Here is a 22,230-nt window from a genome sequence, read left to right on the forward strand (position 1 = left end):
CTGTGACTTTTCGAATTTATGTGTGTATTAGAAATAATCATCACTTGTTCCAACGGTGAAGGAAAACATTGTGATGAAAACTTATGCAAGTTTAAGAACTGTTCTAAAGAACTCTCAGGCGCATGCCTGTTTTAAAGGTTGCAATGGTTTTAAAGGTTTTAAACGTCATGTAAGCTCTGATTAGTTTTAATGTTTTTTTGTCCCGTTCAATCAATTTTAAAACCGTATATAAGAGAAACAACCAAAACACTCTATAACAAATCAGGGCTTACAAGCCGTTTATTAGTAAGACAGTAAGTCTTGATTGGTAAATAAATAATTTAACCCATTAGTGTCCCACCAGGGTAAAGGGTCTCCGCCCGTAATGAGGGAGTGGTCCCATGTACTTGCTAAAAATATACATGACAAATTTCGTCTTCGTACACCTAGTAGTAGTACCACCCAGTAGTTTCGACTATGCGTTTCAATGAAAGTAAGAAAGAACCCCTCTCGTGTAAACAGACTATATATTTTAAAACTGCAGCTAAGATTGATGAAGTATTTCATTTGTACAATACTTAAGAATAAGTACAATTGAAACAATTAATATAAGAAAAGTAATCACTTACAATTTATTACTTGGAGAATGCAGGATCATAAATATAGTTTTCCACTTTTTAAACACTAATTGCTAACTAATCATGAGTTAATCACTTTTAAGAACTTATTTATAACTTAGACTATTCACTTCATAGCCACTTCCAACTAAATGACACCACAAACTTTTATAACAACCTAGTACTATAGATCAAACTTGAAATAATTTAGCACATTATTAAACACTGAAGAAACGAATTCTTCTACTCATTTTTATACGTAAATAATAAAAATAGGAAACATGAATTAAGAGAATTAAATAACACAACTTTTTGCTTTTTCAACCCGTGACTATTCCACTTAACTACTACGACACTATTTCAATCCGTTATAGGGGTAAGCACTTTAGGGAGTACGTAAAAATAACTATAATATAGTATTTTTAACTAAAATTATCGTTATATCCAAATAGTAGTTAACAAAGTACATAAGTACACAACCAGGCCATTCGGTTATACACGAAAACTGACGGTTTGCAACCGGTCAACTGAATGTTGGCAAAGTTTTGTAATGTAGGCTATATGCTTGTATTTTTAATAGCAATCGTTTTTAACCAGCGCCGAGTTTGACAGACAAATTAATGGCTTTATTTGGTGTACTTACTATATTTTTCTTTAAGAAATTCCGACTAAAATCATGTTTGTTGATATTAATAAATACATGAAAGTGAAAATAGGGTGATTTTCTCATTTTCACGGCGTCAATTGATACGCTTTTTTTGTGGGAAATCTTTAAAATAGTCGGCTTGTGTCCCTTTATTAAAAGGGTTTCGTATGATAAAGGAGTACTTGTAAGTATTACCATCGTTTATTACCCATTACTACCCCACTGCTGGGCAAAGGTCTCTCCTGTCATGAGAATGGAGTTAGGCCATGATTCAACCATGTTGGCTAAGTGCGGGTTGGGGTCTTTACATTCTTCAAGAACTCTCTCTCATCGTATGGTTAGTGGTCAACCTAGTGTCAAAGTTGTTCAAGCCGCCCGAAGGGCTTTGACGTGGCTTAACGACTGTTCTCCTAAATGACAACAACCGGGGCCGATTTTTTACGTGCCCTCCGAAGTACGGAGACGCCCAGTTCAAATACCACTATACGGTCACCCATCTATAGAATGACCGCGCCAAGGTATGCTTAACCCACAGGTCGTATACCGAACGATGAGCGCAACTGGCTGTGGTGGCTATACATTGATTAACAGTAATAGTAAAACTAAGTAAATATTACACAACTAAACAAGCCCTTAATAAAGTATTCACACATATTTCACACTAATTCCGATCTGAACTGTTTTATAAGAGAAAAATACCAACATAGATAAAAGCATTCAAACAATAAATTTGCATAAAAACCAGTATATATTATGTTTCGTAATCCAATTAGTCAGCTCCACTAAAGCGAGATACACACGGTAGAGCTACTGTAGCATTAATCTTGAGATATATAAAAAGATAAAGATAAAAATATTTATTACTAAATATTTATTATATATCGCTGTTTACATTGGACTATCATAATATAAGTTGATGACAACTAATTATTTTTCAGTTTGCAGGACTTTAAAATAGGTAACGTTTTTTAATATTTTATCAACTTAAGTATATAATAGAATAATATAATCAATTTTGTTTATTTGGCAAGGGTAAACATAATTTAGGATTAAGAACTTCTATGACAAATCTATCAATCGGATAAAGTCTGATAAAGTTACTTTATTTTGGATGTATAAAGAATTTATAATTATAATTTAGATAAATCGTAAATACTAAAAATCAACTTAGTTGTCAGTTTTGGCATCATACTCATCATAAATATATATATGTATATTTAAATAAGAACATGACAATAAACTTGCCCTTTGTTTCACGGTAATTAGAAAACCCCTATGCTTATTTGTTTAGATAAACAAGCTCAAAGATATTAATTATAACAACACACTAATTATAAAACAGTAAAAGGCCACAAAATAGTATGTGTGAGTGTGTTACTCACTACGTTATCCACAATTTATATGAGAATCATTACAAAGCAAGTTTGTTGTATCTTAAGATGAGTGCTACCGTATCTCGTGTATAGCATACTCAAAGCCAGATCTCCGACGGAGTGATTTCACCTCTCTTAGATAAGTTAAGCATTAAACAGATTTTATTGGCAAAAATCTACATATTATATCTTACAACACTTTCCATACATAGGAAACTAAACATTTATATTATAGTATCTTTAGTATTTAGCTGGCATTTCGGATGTTATAGTAATTATTATAATTAATAGTTATTATCCAAATGAGTTGTAATTTTGAATTGATATGAGTTGGTTTTCGAAATTTTTGAAATTTGACTTAGCGTATGTTTAAAATCGGGTTTTGATTTTAAAAAATAGGGAGAGTTAAATAGTAATTAAAGATTTAATGAAGAATTATTTGAAGAGAGGAAATCGTAAAAAATCTGTATGGATTAAGATGTTATTTAAATATGTTTATTTGTAATTTAAGTAAATATATTGTACAATATTCTTATCGAAGTTATGATAAACTTTAAGGTAAATAAAGAATTCTAAGGTGTACTCACATCGTCTCAGGTCGGTGGGCCTTGGGCCCAATATATATCAGCATTTTGACACACCCTCAACACCTGACCGGAGCACCTGAAACAAACATACATAAAATAATTTTATTTTTTTTCATGTATTTTATTTTATTAAGTGCATAATTACATGATGTTGTGTACATGATAACATTTTAGATAAACGCAAAAAATTATACAAATTACAGGTACCTTTGCATGGCATTAAGAATGAAAATGTTATAGCATTGTTTTTGTTAAGGATAAGTACGAGGTTTGATACATTTATATAGTTTTTTAAAGGTAATCCAAAGAAATTATTAATTAATTAAAAATCATTGGAATTTATTATTTCTACGTCACAGACGTCTTCTAAAATCCAAAAACAACAAAATTCAAAATTCACAAAATTATCATAAAAATGCATTTAACGTTATATAATTAAATTAACAGTTAATTATCAAATCGTTATTAGATAATAATGTTATAATAATCATTAATAATGTAAATAATAAAAATATATCAATGCACTATTATGAAACGAAATCAAATCATTTATTCATGTAGAATTACACAAAATACTTTTTATTGTAATACAAGCGGTCATTATCTAAAGAACCTTCAATGAATTTATTTGTAACATGTCACTACTGGAACCTATTTTATTACTTTCTTGAAGAGACAAATAATATATGTGCAGGCACTGTAGTTATTTTTCAGCTTAACCATTGATTATACGTAGTATATTTTACCTACATGTATGGCCTATGTTATATCTATGAAATAAGTCCTTTACAAAACATGTTTTCTAAGCAAGGACATTGCTTGCTTAACCACATAATTTAAGTAACCGACAGGAAACGACGTCGTAATCCTGTAACGACCACAGATTGTCCAGGACATAATAATATGATAGAGGTTCTCACTTGTCAGACTATTACAGGCAAGAACATAACCACGGATAGATGGATGGATTATTATCTATTACTTAAAACCCTTTGCTTTAAATTAAAAAAGTAATAGACTCAAGAAATACCTAACCAAACGAGTAAGACGATAAAATATTTTCTTATTACCTGACTAAAAACCAGGCAGGGTCTAATTTTGGCCCAGTATTAATAGACTGATATCAATCAACCTGGAAGCACGTATTAAGAACCTATTTTAGTAAGATTACACGGAATACAGGCCTGCGTTTTAAAATAGCTAGAACTTAAAACTTGCATCTCTTTCAAGAGTATACGAAAACATACAGTTGTTATTATTATTGTGTTAGTTAATAAAACGACGGAAGTGTACAAAAACACCATAAAATCAGGGGTGAACAACCCACAAAACTGGCTAACAGACTATTTACTTAACTATGCAAATGAGACGAGAAAGCGAAAGCGCCGTACACAACGGACACACACAGACTTATATTGTTAATATCATTTACATATAGATTCGATAAACCGAGGCTCTCCGACTGATTATGCTTTTAATACGTCATTTATGAAATAATACGTCATGTCTTTCTCTTTTAATATGGTTCAAAAAACTATAAACATGCTCCCTTTTAAAAATGTAATATCATCATCATCTTAGCCTTTCTTCCAACTATTTTAGAGTCGGCTTCCAGTCTTATCGGATGCATCTGAATAACAGTATTTCACATGGAGCGACTACCCATCGGACCTCTACAATCCTATTGCCTGAGTTATAACACGATACCCTTCGGTAAGACTGACAGTCAGTTGTTGAAATTTATATCATATTTATACATGTTCGTCAAAGATAGTCATTAATTTGAACCGATAACATGATTAATAATAATCATTGGCACTGTGTATGATTATTGTAATATAGTCAATCAATCACTTCGAATCCGGCTACCGCATACAGTATGCGACTTCCTGCCGGCAGAACCATTAACAACATAAAAACGCTATCTCAATTGATGCTCTTTTAACCTCAACAAGTATTGCAATAAGTATATAAAATTATAAAAGCGTCTCATCGAGCACAAATTCTAACTAAAATAGATGTTTAAATTTTTTTTCTCACAGCTCACAACGACTATTACAGGTGTACTACTCCATGCGGTAGTAACGCCAAAAAAAAACAAATAATGGGAAATAATAGGATTCCATCTTATAAAAACACCCGCCAAAATGCATAATGCAGCCTCTACATACATTTAAACAAAAAATAATAATATAATTTACAACTTAATATTTCAAAACCTAATTAATACCTAATAAAAATTAACTGCATTCACAGTAACAATCTAATGAAGATCATCTAGATGGCCTTGAGTCAAATGCCACTTGTCAATTTGAAATCAATCTGGGAGTGTTTAGTTGGGTGTGTATTAGTTCTCAAAAATGTGTTAATTGTTACAATCTATTTTATTTTTGTTATTTAATATCCGATTTTAATATCAAGGCTAAGTGTTAACTGAGATGAAGATGATCTAGGGCTGTTACATATTGTTATAGAATGATGTTATTTATTGTTATTGTATCATGATGCTTAGCTGACGATTTCGTATCCAAATTCTGTGGTTGAGTGAACAAATATACAAATTTTAGGATTTACTTAAAACAAATTATATTCTCCCTGTTTGACTTTGACAGATTCACCTTTCCAAAACAATTTAAAAAACAAAATATTGCTCAATTTATTTTAAACCCTTGGCTGCCTCACTGCTCTCTCCCGTAAGGAGGATTTGAGTCTTAACCGAAGTCATTAATGAGAAACACAATTTCATACACTCGATACTCTCGTTTTACCATTGCATCGCGTACTTTTCATTTTAAAATTTTATATAACAATATTACTTGTTATCTGATAAAATAGGGTTAAGTCATTGCCTCATTCAAGTACTGCTGGTACAAGCACTTTTAAAACTAGCTCGTTTTAATACAATAACAATATATTATATTAGAAATAAGTTCATAGAATATTAATATTTGTCGGCGGATAAGCCAAGGGAAGCGGATACTACACAATAGCGCTCTATTGACCGTTTCACACGACTACGACGCGGCGACGTCCGGCCGTGATCCGGTGGTGATTTAGTAGAACGTTTTAAAGTTATTGCGACAAATATAATACCTCTTTGTTCATGTGTATATAAGAGTTTACATACAGAAAGTCACACTTTTTCCTCTTAATAGGAGACCAAAATGCCACTTTTGATTTATTCGTATTTATTGGTACCTTTCTTTATTACTTTCATGTTATATTTGTGTACTAGATAAGAAACTGTATTAAGCTAAGTTTATACTTATTACTCGCATCAGAAACTGATTCACTGCTAAAAATACTATTTTCTGAATACAAAAAGTCAATTTTAACACTAATAAGAAAAAAATACCACGTTCCCATTATAGCGCAAAAATCAATAAAATAATATTATTAAATTATTTCTATACTCCCAACCCGCACTTGGCCAGCGTGGTGGACTCAAGGCCTAACCCCTACCTCATTACGGGAGGAGACCCTTGCCCAGCAGTGGGACATTAATGGGTTAAATTTATTTATTTATTTTTTTATACTCAAGAATCATAAGAATGTGAGTGTAAGTGTAAGTGCGAGCGAGAGACTCAGATACATGACTTAGTTCGCTCGTTTAAACGAGTATAGTAGGCACAGGCAATGTTTGTTAGCAAAAATTCTGAAAAACACACATTGCGCTGTAATTACCGTATATCACAAAAAGTAGAATAAACCTAAAAACCAAACGTTTGCTAACCCTAATTAAATCGATCAATATCAATCTAGAACTCAATTAAAAAGAAGCGTTGATTTATTCACTGGGTGTGGCTATTACTAAAATAGATCAATTTTGAAAGGTTAGTTTTTTCGTCTTGCAATATTGGCTGGATATGACGTAAAGCGGTTTGATTTAAATGCTAATTAAGTGTGAAGTTCTTAGGTATGTTATTAATATTCCTGTATGACAAAATGTATGGATGTGAATGAAGCAAGGGAAGTTTGTTAGGATCGTATTGAGTGAAGTTCTCTGGTCTCTGTCTACCCCAATGGAAAAACGTGATTTAAGTCTGTTATTAATGAGTGTACCTATATTAAAAATGGTTTGTGTCTGCGTTTGTGATCTTATAATAAAATTGGTGGTATTCATATTTTTTTTACGTAAACATCTATATTTTCACAAGTTATGAACATCTAAATACTATTTCTAAATAGACTCTTACATCTTTAACGCACAAATCTTTAGAGGGAAACAGTTTTAGAATATATTCTAGAGGTAGTGTAACGAATTTGTTACAGCGATACAAAACTGTCGAGTTTTCTTCTAGGAAACGACTTCTACTGGCTTTGTGTAACTTTACTACTTGTAACAAGAAAACATAGTTTTACTTTCTTTTGTTCAATAACGAACTTGCAGAAATACTGTTATATTTCCATGGGTAGCTTTAAATATATTGTTGGTTGAATTCTCTACTAGTAAGACGCGTATCTCAGTTGACAAATAGTGTGCGTCAATTTGATAGCCAAAACTGACATTGCTGCATTGCCGTAACGTGTTAAACACCTTAATTTTAGGAAAACAAAAATGTAATTCATAGTGACTATAAAATAGTTGTCATCTAAGATAGACTGAACATCAACAGGTCCAGAATTATGTAAAAAATATAGAGAACGAAAGCAAACGTGGATTATTTGTTTCCATTTGATTTCATTAATTGTTGTTTCTGATTGAGGCAAAAATTGGAAGACAGAGTAATACTTCTCTAACTTTGAAGTTCGACAGTACTTTCATCAAGAACAACCTCTCTCTATTTATAGATTAGGCACTAATGACCACATTTTCTCAAAATGAGACAAAAGTAAAACAGTCTCTACCATCTTAGTCTTTGACCACACATTTAAATTGCAAATAACTCTAAAATATTTTCATTTCGAACCGGCCGAGACATTTGGAACAGTAAATAACGGTTTTAGTATATGCAAAATGTTGTACTAATATTTATTTTGGCAATTACCGCACTACTTAGCTAGTTTCGGCACTAAAAAGTAAAGAGATTATGACAATTGCAAATATACAGTTTAAGGCACTATCTGCTATACTATGTTTGCCTGTTAGACAGATTTTTTGGGAGAATAATACCACACTTTACCATCGGCACCTCAATACATTTTGGAGCCGGTTCTCAGTACTTCAATAATGATCAAATTAACAGATGGTATTTAATAACCAAACAATAACATCCTCCATTCGTTCATTGGTTTTCTTGATTTTTCAACGGAAGGTAGACTGGTCTACTTGCCATCATTATCAATGTAACCTAAGTCCAAGTACAATAATGCGCAATACGCTACGTTAATTGTCGTATAGATTATTATAAAAGTTTCAAAATAACAAGCCAAGTCAACAATAATATTCAATAATGAAAGAAAGAAAATACTGGTAGAAGTGATAGATCATTGCATCCCTAAGAACAGCCAAATTCACGCACCCGTTATATCAGGAATAAGTCCATTCTTGAAAAGATTTGTCGACACCTTCTGAGACAAGTTAAAACTAGAAACCTCGTTAATAAATTACGATAATTAAATAAACGTGCGTCGAAAGTTTACGTTGAATCTCAGCGGTTACGCAATTTACCTAATATATTTCAAAGTTAATCATTATTCAGAAATACACGCCTTTCTATAAGTAATTACACGCAAGTAAATTTAGACATTAATTATGTCTATAAACGTCTCTTTTATTTATATCTACAATCTACATATATTAGACCAAATTTATGTCTGTTCAAGGTCTTAAAAATAATCTCTAGTATAGTATTAGTTTGGTTTTTACTATAAGATTAGAAGAAGATTGTCTAACTCTCTCATGTTAAAACGGATCATCCGATGCAATTTGGCAGGGTGATAACTGATAGGTTATATTATAGAAGTGTGTGGGACTGTAAATTGAAACTGGAGGTGTGTTTTACACAAATTAAAACGATTTTCATTAACTTTAGCATGGAGATAGCTAAACACTCCACTTTTAACACAAACTTTTATCAAAATACAACTTTTTGAATACACTTATTGGCCAAGAACATCCCTAAAATTTCGAAAAACAGTCCAACAAAATCATTTGTTATCACACTCATCCATACATCCATACTCATTCATACAACATATGACAAATTCCCTCACATTACAGTACTCCGCTACACAGATAGGTGCGTATTTAATCACTCGGATTGTAACGGGATGGACCGCTAACAGCTACGCCACCCCGGGCACAGTTATGTCTACCCTACTTACCTACAACCAGACTATTAGTACTACCTATAGGTATAGGCTACGCTTTCTAAGATGTGACTCAGCTGTGTTATGAAATCTAAGGCACATTGGATTAGCTCCTTAATATAAATAACATTTAAAAAATACATAAATCAACAATGTGTTCTCATTCTTTTAACCCATTACTGACCCACAGCTGGACAAGGGTCTCTCATTCTGCCAATATTTGCGGCTAAGTCAATCAAGGCAACTCTATCAAAGCCACTAACACTCTAGCATCCTTTTACGAGATTTTACTTGATATAGACCATGACATATTTAACCATGCGTGGTGCTGCAATTGCAATATATCCTAATAAAAAAATATCTTATTAATTATACACCTCTCATAACCATTTACAAACTAATCCTTATATAGAAAATTGGTATCATAACTAGTTGCCAAACGTGTAATAAATTGTAATGGCGCCACACCTCCGAATATGGTATGAAACATAAATCTTATTAGTTATTATAACTAGGTATTAGTTTAATTAACATCTAGCTCTCATACGTAATGTTTGTGTATCAAAACTATTGTTTTAATATAAATATTTTTTTATAAATTTTCATAAACCTCATCTGAATATTTTCAGATGAGGTTTATGAAATTATAAGTACTTAAAACTTTTTCCGAACAGATATCTTTACCTTACTTGTTTTTTTGTTTACAGGAATATACTATCCTATTCTATTTATGCTTTTGCTTTTGAGGACATCAAAAATGAGTACCAATAATATCGTTAGTAAAATATGCCTGAAAAATAAGCTATTTTCGTAACAACAAAAAAGTAAAATTCTTAGTAAGTCTAAAGATTATGAGCGTCAATATTTCAAGCAAAACTTTTTTTTAGAAATGCCTTTATACAACTCTGAAAGTCTCTTTTATTGTTTGTTGTCCAATATTACTTAATGCAGTCTACTTGACATTTCAACCAATTATGGTTCGACTTAGTCACAGGAAATTTGCCTAATATTTAACTAGATTGTCTCGAATCTTAAGGCAAGAAGGAAGTAGAATATAAACTATATAAGTTTATATAACCTAGTCAATTTCGCGACTAAAACAAGCAACATTTATGTCTATGCAAATGAACATCCTTGCAAACTGGTCTCATAAAACGAAAGTCGTACATTCAAAATCGTGTGACGTTTTTAAAAAATCAAAATCGTGATCTAGTTTTGTATTTTATTACATTCGATGTTATGTAGTGGCGATGCGGATCAACAGACAACTCACCTTAGCTGGTAATCTATACTAATATAATAAAGCTGAAGAGTTTTTTTGTTTGTTTGTTTGTTTGTTTGTTTGAACGCGCTAATCTTAGCAACTACTGGTCCGATTTGAAAAATTCTTTCAGTGTTAGATAGCCCATTTATCGAGGAAGCCTATAGGCTATATAACATCGCGCTACGGTCATTAGGAGCGGAGTAGCAACGAAATATGTTACAAAAACGGGGAAAATTTTGAGCCATTCTCTTAGGTGACGCAAGCGAAGTTGCGCGGGTCAGCTAGTTCTGAAATATGATTTAACTTAGTAGAAAGCCTTCGCATGCACAATTTATCTAGATTATAATTAGTAATTTTGTGTACCTATTGCCAAAATAAAGTAGCTGTATCAAACTATCATGCGTTTTTGAAAAATTGAGCCGAAAACAGTTTCGTAATCAATTTAATGACCTGTAAAGAGGCTGGATGACTTTTTTTTCCGTTACAGAGCTAACTTACTAAATTAATTACTTAAAAAAAATCCGATTTATGCAGCTACTTCAAATAAAATTAGCTAATTCAAAGAAAAGTTAAGTCTAAGGCGCTGTCTCCACGAGCGAGAGAATCGCGGCGATATTATCGTCGTGCCACGTATTTCTATACACTCTCTATGGAACCGTCTCCACACGGCGATAATATCGCCGCGATACGACGAGTGTCAACGAGCGTGCGAAACGTCAATACATCGTCGCTAGTCGGCCGCGACAAGCAGCGAGTCCGCCGCGCGATCGCGACGAGCGCGCTGTCAAATGCAGCGTCATTTGTTTTCAATGTTGCCTCTTGTTTCGAGAAGCTTTTTAAACAAGGAAAACGCGGGTTACGAGTCGCCGCGGAATCGCAGAGATTCCGCGGCGACTCGCGACGATACGCGGCGGAATTATCGCTCGTTCGTGGAGATTGTCCGACGATACAAGGGCGGACTCGTCGCGATTCTCTCGCCCGTGGAGACAGCGCCTAAGTAAGTAATCTGAAAACATGAACTCGTTTCGGTTAAAACATTTATTATTATTTATTCATTCGTAGTAGTAGTACGCCAGACAACGGAAGTCTAGTTTTTAATCCGAAGAAAATATCAATTATTCAGGTACTTACTTATTAATACGTACCAAAACAAAACTAATAAATCAACTTTGCCCCCACTTTCGAAGTGCATTCAATATTTATTACTTTCCAATCTATTTCTACGTGTAATAAAACTTGCTCTTGAATTAATTGCATACAGTTTTAATCTTGTATAATAAAGTTAAAATATAACTTTCTTAGTCATAAATAATATCGATTTACACTTGAACTTAATCAATTTATAAATTACATGGTAAATAGATCAGTTATAGCCGAGTTGTTGAAGCATGCCACCTTTCACGAAAATGACCAAGAATTGGATCCCAAGACAGCACGAAAATGACTGTTCTAAGTTATGTGTGTATTAGAAATAATTCCTATCTGTTATTTTCACAATGAAGAAAAGCACCAAGGTGAAATCTTGCATGTCTAAACTTTAACTTGTCTTATACTAGAGGTTAAAGTCCCAACCCACACTTGACTATTACTCTTTTTTGTTGTTTTTTTTTTCTGTAGCCTATTTGCGTGTGTCACTACTGAGGGTCTTCCCTGAATACAATAAATAATACAGACTTTCAATAATAAACAGTATTGTTTCATTAAACTTTTAGGCTTTTTAACTTAACCTATTATAATTTTTTTCTTCTACGTTATTCACCACCCCCAATGTACACAGTTAACAATAAGACACATAAAGCAATTATTAACACCATTTTAACAAACCAATCACAATCAAACAGCGATTAACCAACTTGTTAACTGCACGAAACCTATTACGAATTTACTTAAACAAATACTTGGATCCTTAATAGAAACTTTGTCGGGAAATGACCATTAAGTATTTAATTACATATTTTTGTACATAACGATTAAACATAATGTTAAGTTTCATTGCTCTTTTAGACAATGTTCCACTATAGCAGCCTGTTATTGAAACATACCAATAGTGCATGAGTATGTTTATAATATCCTATTGTACATGCATGCATGCATAATACGCAAGTACGCTCTCTGTCCCATCATTCTCACCGTGTGGTGATACGAGCAAACTACTTAACTTAGGTAAAGCGCTAGACTGACTGTTTTACATGCTCCGCAAGGCACAGAACTGGCTTATTGTATTATGCGACCTCAACTTCCGTATTCTGATATGGACTAGTCACAGTAGTCACTGAAACTATTTTCTGAATCAATTTTCCGGGATCAAAAGTATCCTATGTGTTAATCAAGGTTATAAGCTATCAGTGCACATAATTTGATTACAACCCGTCTAGTAGTTTTTTCGTGAAATAGTAACAAACATACATCCTCGCCTAATATTAGTAGGATTTATTCCATAGATGGGTGACCGCATAGTGGTAATTGAACTGGGCGTCTCCGTGCTTCGGAGGGCACGTTAAAAGTCGGTCCCGGTTGTTGTCTACTAAGATAACAGTCGTTAAGTCACGTCAAAGGCCTCTCGGGCGGCTTGAACAACTTTGACACTAGGTTGACCACTAACCATACGACAAACAACAATTAGTAGGATAGGATGGCTTTCTTCGTGATATTACGTTACATGTTAAATGTGTTCCTTGTTTATCTTCCGATAGCTGTTGTAATAGTTTACATAATTATGGTGTGTTCTCGCAAGATGCACTGATGAAACGTGGAAGTGATTTCATTAGCTATATATGTTTTATTTATGCGTATGGTGCATTCGGAATACGGTCACCTTATAAATGTTGACAAGGAAAAGTAGGGAAATTGATTATTTAATAGGATTACAAAATGGTTTCCGTGGCGTTTTTAAAGTTCTTGGTGAAGTTGTGACAAGATTTCAACAGTTACTTGTAAATCAAGCCATTCTTCTTTGACAGGACTTTTATGTAATATTAATGTAAGTAATGGATTTCTCGACACTCTCTTTATACAAAAGAACATGAAAACTTCTTTAAATATTGAGAATTCGTTGATAAACTTATTTTAGTCACTGCCAATTGATGATTTCGTTTGAAAAAAAAGGAATACTTTCTTAAACTAAACATAACAGATGTTAATTTTAAACTTTGAAAATTAAAATTAGTCCTTAAAAACTGCCTCAAATTCTATTTCAACGGCTAAGACTTATAACATTGGCAAGCAATAAGCATGTCTACTAAACACAGCAGTAAACTGAATCGGTACATTTGCTACAAAAAGCATAATCATAAAACTACATAACAGTAGACAATGGGACAGTATATAAAGATGAATAATTCCGTAAACTAGGTTTATTATCGTCATAACGTAGAAATGAACACTCGATGATTGAGAGACGGTTTGTTTTGTTTCATTAGTGTTTAAAATACTTTGAGAGCTGGGAGCGTAAATTTAATGTTAAATACTGTCTGTGAAGTTAGTTTAGCATTTTCCATTTATAGTAATTCTTCCGATTGGGGGAGGCAAGAACCGGAGAACGCCACTTGGTACGATCCCTACAAACTATCCTATGGGTATATTCATTGAATCAAAAAAATATTTACTACTTACATACAAAACATCACGCCTTTTTCTCATAGGGGTTGCCAAAGACCATAGAACGCCACTTGCTATGATCCTTACAAACCTCCCTAAGAGCATTCACATCCATACAACTTGTCATACAAGACTGTCGCTTACAAGTACTACTGAATTACCATTAAAAATATTATATTATATTTTTTTTAATGAAACTTTTACACGAACCATTAAACAATAACGAAAACTTAAACAAAAGTATAGGCAATAGAAACAGCGAAATAAAAAACCAGTTTTGCTATTTATAACTTTTAGGCTCACGAACATTTATAAGACTAACAGTATAGAACGTTGTAAAAGTGAAATTTATCGCGTTAACGTTTATAGTACAGTTATATAACTATACATAATAATGTGATATATTGACTTTCTAGAGAATTTATTGCCCTTTTGAAAGATATGTTTGGTGGTAATGATCTTCAAGTTAAGTGATGGTATTTACATAAAGAATGCGTGAACTTGATTGTGGTAAATTAAAAAATGTGTAAAGTGTTATTTTTTCTTACGATATAGAGACTTCATTATGGCGTATTGGAGTTTTCCATGGCTGTTATGGGTAGTTTCGTAAAACTAGGTTGTCTGGGCCCCTTTTTTTTAATATTCAGGAACCATTCCCATTAATGTTTTGTTTTCTTTCAAACCAGTTATCTTCAACAATTTTAAATATGCTACCAAGTGCGCCTTAAATTGGCGTGTTGTTTTGGAAAAGAACATGAGTATAAGGCATCGGGACATCACACTTCACATTGGGGTTATTTTTACGTTACTTTATTCTAAAGCATTTTTGTTAAGAAAGAGTATAGAGAATACGTAAAAATTGAGGCTTCATAACCTAAACTCAACTTTCATCTACATTACTTTAAGCCGAGACTTAACAACAGTTATTAAACTAGTCTTAAGCCTGACTCTGCAAAGTAAACACAGGTTCGAGTCCCCACTAGAGATTATTACACGCACTTAGTTTAACGCGTAGTTTCTAACTCGACACGGTGGAGTCGTAAATTTTAATTAAGTTGTTATACTTCTGGCTTTAGTTTTATTATAACTAGCTGGCACGCGCGGCTTCGCTGTTTAGACCCTATTTTATCAAATCATAAAAGAGTAGCCTACGGTTGATTTCAATTTTCAAATATGTCCGGATTTATTTTCATCAAAATTAGTTCTGCGGTTTAGCCATGTAGAGGTAATACACAGCCAGACAAACGCATTATATTATGTATGTGCGTATGGAACTATGTATGTTTAAAAAGGTTCTAATTATTCTTGAATCATAGTTGTCATCATCGTCGTTCATCTTTTCAGTGCTCTGAAGGACGATAACACTTTGTAATTTTGCTCAGAGAATTCCCAAAAACGTAACTTAAATAAAACTGCTTTTGATGAACCTAATGGTGCACTGTGTTAAGATTCTCAAAGAATTTTCGTAAATTTTGCTTAAAATAAACTGCTTCTAATTAACTAAATCTTATCGTAGTTTAGCGAAAGTTATTTTCAAACAAATAATGCAAATATTTTCTACAATTTTAATATACCAAGGCCGTATCAGACTGCACGCACCGATCATCTACCAGTCAGATGTCACTCAGTGATTTACATATTTTCACAGTATCGAACACTTTCACATTCGAGTCACGGCTTACTTTTCTAGTACTAATATGTATAAGAAATCTATTTATTATCATTGTTATATAGAGTGGTTATCCCTAAGGATGTGTTGAGACTTGATTATACTAAGTTTCTTTTACCAAGACTGCCCTATCGATATGAGGATCTATAGAAAGTACGGAGGTTCGTGTTAAAAAAAATGACAGGTATAATTTTCATTGCATTTGCATATCTCGAAGTTTCCAAATTCTGGATTCGCTTGTGGCTTTATACACTGGACTATATCTTTATATATATAATTCTTCTGTAAGTGTGTATGTCACTGAACTTCTCTTAAACGACTGGACCGATATTGATGAAATTTTTTGTGTGTGTTCAAGGGGATCTGAGAATGGTTTAGATTCACAATTTTGTCCGCTGGACAATGTTTTTTCAATTAATTTTTACAAATTGAAGACGTGTAGACAGGACAACGTCTGTCGGGTCCGCTAGTTATTATATAAAAATTCTTGAAACCATTAATGAATGTACTATGTTCGTAACCATACTGTCTTGTAAACACTTGTAATAGAAAGAAATACAAGCGAAATATGGATTTAGAGAAGATAATTTCGCCCTGGGTTTAGAAAATGGTGTGTAACAAAGTAGGTTCTTAACAATATAGTACAGTAATTTGTCGAAAAAATTGCGACTGAAAGTAAGTAGTAGTTAGTACTACGATTATGAACTAAGTATATTTAATATTGTACACATAGGAATTTCACATCAGATACTCTTACCATTAGAAATATTTTAAGGTAAACAAGTTAATAATATATGTAGAAAAACACCTTCATTGCTCATAAAGTATATTAAAAAGGGTTTATATTCATATGAACTGTAGTCGGCCGCTTGGACCATGTAGTGAAGTCATAAATGCAATTGGATCAATGTGCTGAGATAAATTGAAATGATAACGGTATGAGCGAGAAAGTCTTTAAGAACGGTCTTTAAAAAAACGTTTTGCAGTTACGGAAATTAATACGTTTTAATCTAAAGAGAAAATTATTTAGGGCCTCTTACTCTTTATAGAACTACTTTTTCTATGATAATGAGTATCGTGTTTTTCAAAACAAGATCATTATGTAGAAAAGAAACGCGGATTAATTTTAAGTACCGACAAAAATTATTTAAAACTATAATTGTCAGTTTTACGAATTACGAATAAAAGCCGGATAGCTTAATCCGACAAGAAACAGAAAATATAAAAATGGAAAAATCGCAAAATGCTTGTGGATTTTTGCGATGACTTTTGCAAAATTATTTATATTAGCCAGGAGCTTGAAAACTTTCCGTGCAGTGCTACAATAAACTAGCCTTGTAGTGCTAGAACTTCATAAATAGAACTAAACTAAACAAAATGTTGTTTTAATAGCTTTTGGAAAATCGTAGCCTATAGTCGACTTCAGGTGTTTAACTATCTTTACGCTTAACATCAAAATTGGTTCAACCAATAAGCCAGGGCAGTATGAGAGACAGACGCTTAATTAGTATGGATTTAATAAGCGATTAAGTATTCATTGTTCAATTACGATTTCATGTTTTGAACCAAATTCTAAATTACCATACCAACGGGACTTCATGTTTCCTTAAAAGTGCCAAATAACTGTTTTATCCAGCAACTTGGTAATCGTGATTTCACTAGACAAACCTGGTTTCAAACAGCTAAGTCTTCATGTAGAAAACGGAATAATCTTGCCAGGACGAGCCATTCAATGGTAATGCGTACTTGTAGCCGTTTGTTTTCTAAGAAAGAAATTACAAATGGGGATATTGAGGTCTGGTGTTTTTCAAAGCAGTTTTTGTGATGTTTTGTAGATAATTCATGCATTTGGTTTAGTCGTTTGGCAGTTTTTACGGGATTTTCGTAGAAATTAGTATGACCGAAAGGTTTTCTAGGCCGTTTCTATATCTTTGGGCAAATAACGTAGGTACTTCAAATCACAAACATTTATTACTACTTCAGAAGTACAATATTTTACTAAATATGACTATGACAACTCAACCTAGGTGCCTTCTGACGCCATACTAGACTGTATGAACCAGAAAAAGTAATAAAAAGCAGATTATAATTTTGTTTTCTACTGCACAAAAGACTCGCCCCTGTTACGCCTCGTTTCTAAAGTTAATAAAAAAAAATATAATTTTTACACATAACCCTTCCTCTTGAATTACTCTGTCCATGAAAAAACAGAACCAAATCCGTTGCGTAGTTTTAAAGATCTAAACATACATAAAAAAAAATCTATCAACTGTACCATTGGACTACCATAATACTTAAACGGGTACAGAACCTGTATACCTGCGATAGCACATAAACCCACTGCCCACATTACAGTACTGTGTAGCGTTATTATAAAATAACGGACTCGTCGGGCCACACCGCGTGCCGTATTTATGGAGCAACTTAAGTAAGATATTTTATTTTTATGGTTTAATAATAAATGGGAATTTACGTCAACGAATTATTAAAATTATGGAGACTGTCGAAATGTCGATTCAGTTCACCTCATCATAAGGTCACGGGTTTTATTTAAAGACTTTCCTGGACTAAGTACTTCTTTGACTATCATGTCTTTAGTATTTTTCTAAGATTCATTGTTTTCTTAGTCAAAATTATTCGTTTCCATTAATAACATTTTTGGATTAAATAAAATCGAATAAGTACTCATAAAAAGCTATCATTAGGTTGACTGTCAAAAGATACATTTTATTCTTTTAAATTATGACTTGAGACTGTACTACTGAAACTTTAATGTAACTGTTGCGATGATTAACTCAACCCATCAATCTAAATAATTCAAAACATAAATACTTTCGCTTGAATGGCAGGTGTTAAATCTAGACAAAAATAAACATTATCTAACCTTGAAAGACTAAAAATAATCAAATATTTATTTTAAAATAAAATATTTCACGGTATAACTCAATAAACCAGTTTGGTCTAGAAATATCACGTTATTATTATCTAGATATGACATCTAGACACTAAGTTATGTGACAGAGAAAGTTTGATAAGCTGCTTTTGTTACTTTAGAGTTTAGATACTTTCTTCCCTGTTTACTGAAATATAATAATGTAATGGAATATAAAATATCATACATACGTACGTAACATCACGCATTTTTCGGGTAGGCAGAGACCAAAGAACGCCTCTAGGTTAGTTGGATCCTTACAAAATGCCCCTGCCTCATCCATACATCTTGTCACGAATAATAATATAAAATATTATTTTTATTATTTTCCAAATGATGGGATTGGAATTCAAATACAAAGATCTAATTAAATAAATTACTTTTCTTTGCTCTTGCGATTACAAATTTTAGCAAATCTGTTGCAATAGTTTGTGTAATTAATGTTTACTTAACTTACAACAAAAGTAGTAATGTGTTCAAACAAAACCATAGTCTGATATTCATCATAACACTACCGAAATAAAACTTTCATCTTTTCAAAAACATCATAACAACTTCTAAGTAATATATTCAGTATGCAAAATAAATCCTGCCTCAACGTTCCGATCACTTAACGTAATTTAATGGCTTGTTACTTAAAACGTCTAGGTTATACAATATTTAGTTATTTATCTATTTTACATGCCTATTGCCTATATAAGGCTGTAGTCTGAATAAAAAGAGAAACTCACCGATTAGTTCTGTGACTAATCGTTTAGCCTATCGACTAGATATTTCGAACTAATATCTGAATTTTAGATGGTTATTATCTAGTTATTTTTACGACGTAAACAAGCAATATACCTAATGTTGTTAGGTTTGGATAAATATTATTTTTACTAAGGGTCTCCTTTGAGAGGAGAAATGTTTCAGATTTTAGGCTGTTCAGTGTTCACACATAATCTCTTGACAGATTTTTAAAGTATTCATTCTTCTGATGAAGTTATCTATCGCACACTATACATTCTAGGCCAGAAATATATCTGAAGCAAGAATATATAAATATTGTCTTTATTAACCACTCAAATAAGCGTTTCTTAAAATTTGTTAGATATCTCGAGAAGAGTCTTTGAAGTCTTGGTATTTCGTTTATTATCAATTGACAAAAAAATTTTGAAAGCATAAACTGAAATATCATCAAACGATTAAGGAATTTTTCATTCATTTGTTATTTAAAAATGGTTGTAAATAAATTGTAAATATTGCGTAGTACGATAATATATTGCGGTCGTCGTTTAAACAATAAATAACGAACATAAATAGCGTAACATAAGCATTACTAATTGCTATTTAGTTACAAAAAACTTCCTTATATCAAATTTTACGACAATATTACGATTACTTATCCGCATTGATTGGCGCGAAGATAATAATTATAGTTTTTAATGTGGAAAATGAATTATATCAACGGAACAATAAAAATCGAACTTTTTACGGTTATTCCGCCAGTCAATTTTCCGACGGATTGTCCGCCGTTGCATGGAAATTGCTAGTCCGGCTTATATCAGATTAAACGGAGCAAATAATAAACTTAAGTTTTCTTCTTAAATAATTTTATCTATCGCTAAAACAGTATGATTAGGAAGAATTCGTTCATTAGGATTTGAGTTTATCACGAACAGACAGATAGATACACAAATACAGGAGGAGACTTTATTCTATAGTATGAAGTTATAATTCCAGCAAAGGACCACATAACACTTTTACCGAAGGCATTAGGCAGTTTGATTATACTTTTAAATTTCTAATTCCATCTGCGCCTCTTACATCAAATTATTTAATAGTTACAATATCGAATACCGCATAATTCACGATAACCGGTACTCTCCGATACCATAGAAACCGGTGTTTATGCAAATTTAGGTAAAACCTTACATCACTATTATTAATTCAGTTTCCATTTCGTTATACCGTAACATTATTGGGAAAAAGTTCGGTTTTTATTATTTATTATCTGTGTTATTTCACTTTTTAATGACGAAAGTTTTGTGGTTAGGCAAAGGAGGTTTTACTGGTTTTTAATTAATTCACGGTGAGTATTGGTTAAATGAAAGGGTATATTGTGTATTCTACTTAACCTGCCAATCATTTGAAATAGGAGGTGCAATAAATTATTAATCGCTCATAAACTGTATTATCGATTATGTTATTAATTATATTATTAACTGGCATAAAATTTAGTTGTGATCTTCAATTGACATAAAGATCCAAATATAAAAAAAACAAGTTGGAATTTTGCTACTGTATTATCGCCTGATTAATTAATTGACATAACATAATTAATTTTAAACTTTCTACTGTCCTACTGCAATTTAATTCAATTTAAATGAGTAAGAATTAAAATGCGGTGCCGAAATTAATCATTTACTGAAATTTGGTAAATGGTTTCTAATGATTATTAGAACCACACTCAAATCAGACTAATTTTAATCATCTTCAAAACTACTTTGTCACGAACTAGACCAAATTAAAGGTAATTGAGAATACCGAAATAATTTTTCAAGATGTCTTAGTACATTAAATATGTAGATGAAACGAATGCATTGCTTTGGTTTCATATAATCGTAATATAGTGAATGCTTTCTAAATCAGTCCTTTTATCGGCATATGTTAATTTTATTTAAATGTCTAACATAATTTAGTTTCCGCGTAAGAGCGTATGTATTGCAATAAATTCTTTGATTAATTGATAGCTGAATTTATAGAGGATGAAAGTGTGGATGAAAGTTTGCAAGTTGCATTTGGATTTACGGATGTACTTTTGATTTGTAGCTTATTGCTCACAGCCTGCTACTAGCTGCGTAAGCTCGGATTATATTTTGTAATAAAACGACAGAAAGGATGGTTATTTGTATATTGAATTGATAAGCTTGGTAAGTATGTCAATGTTACATCCTTTTCTCTTTCAGATGTTTATAAACTTGAATGATAGTGACAAAATATAGATTGACAAGTATTAAGTCTGTGTTCGTCTGATTATATATATTTTGTTGAATTAATCAATGGAATAAATTTCAAGGTTTTTTGTAGTATAGTGTTTTAATCTGGCTGTCTATTTGGAGTATTTTGTAAATTCCTAAACGAATCTGCGGTCAGTAGTATTTCTACTACTTTTCTTAAACCCTCATCTTTTGTTACATTCAGTTTTAGGCGACGCCAGAACACCATAATTTCCTAGAGTGTGGAGAATGTAGAGAAATACTTAATTTTAAATAATGAAAATCACACCGTTTACTTCCCTTGCTAAAGAAAGCTATAATCCCAAAATGTATTGA

The 22,230-nt window shown here is 32.3% G+C and overlaps 1 protein-coding gene across 3 annotated transcripts in view; it reads right to left on the reverse strand.

Moving 5' to 3' along the window:
• The window catches only part of LOC142981579 (uncharacterized), a 59,119-nt gene that overhangs the window by 15,453 nt on the left and 21,436 nt on the right, over positions 1-22,230 (reverse strand). For 2 of the 3 annotated variants that reach the window (XM_076127587.1, XM_076127585.1), the window contains exon 2: positions 3,203-3,278. The gene's annotated coding sequence lies outside the window, so the exon portion shown is untranslated. Of the gene's footprint in view, positions 1-608; positions 1,085-3,202; positions 3,279-22,230 lie in introns of those variants that run through there. The other variant, XM_076127586.1, reaches the window with a different exon arrangement.

This window comes from Anticarsia gemmatalis, chromosome 20, assembly GCF_050436995.1.
Source record: "Anticarsia gemmatalis isolate Benzon Research Colony breed Stoneville strain chromosome 20, ilAntGemm2 primary, whole genome shotgun sequence".
In the NCBI taxonomy this organism is placed as follows: Eukaryota; Metazoa; Arthropoda; class Insecta; order Lepidoptera; family Erebidae; genus Anticarsia; species Anticarsia gemmatalis.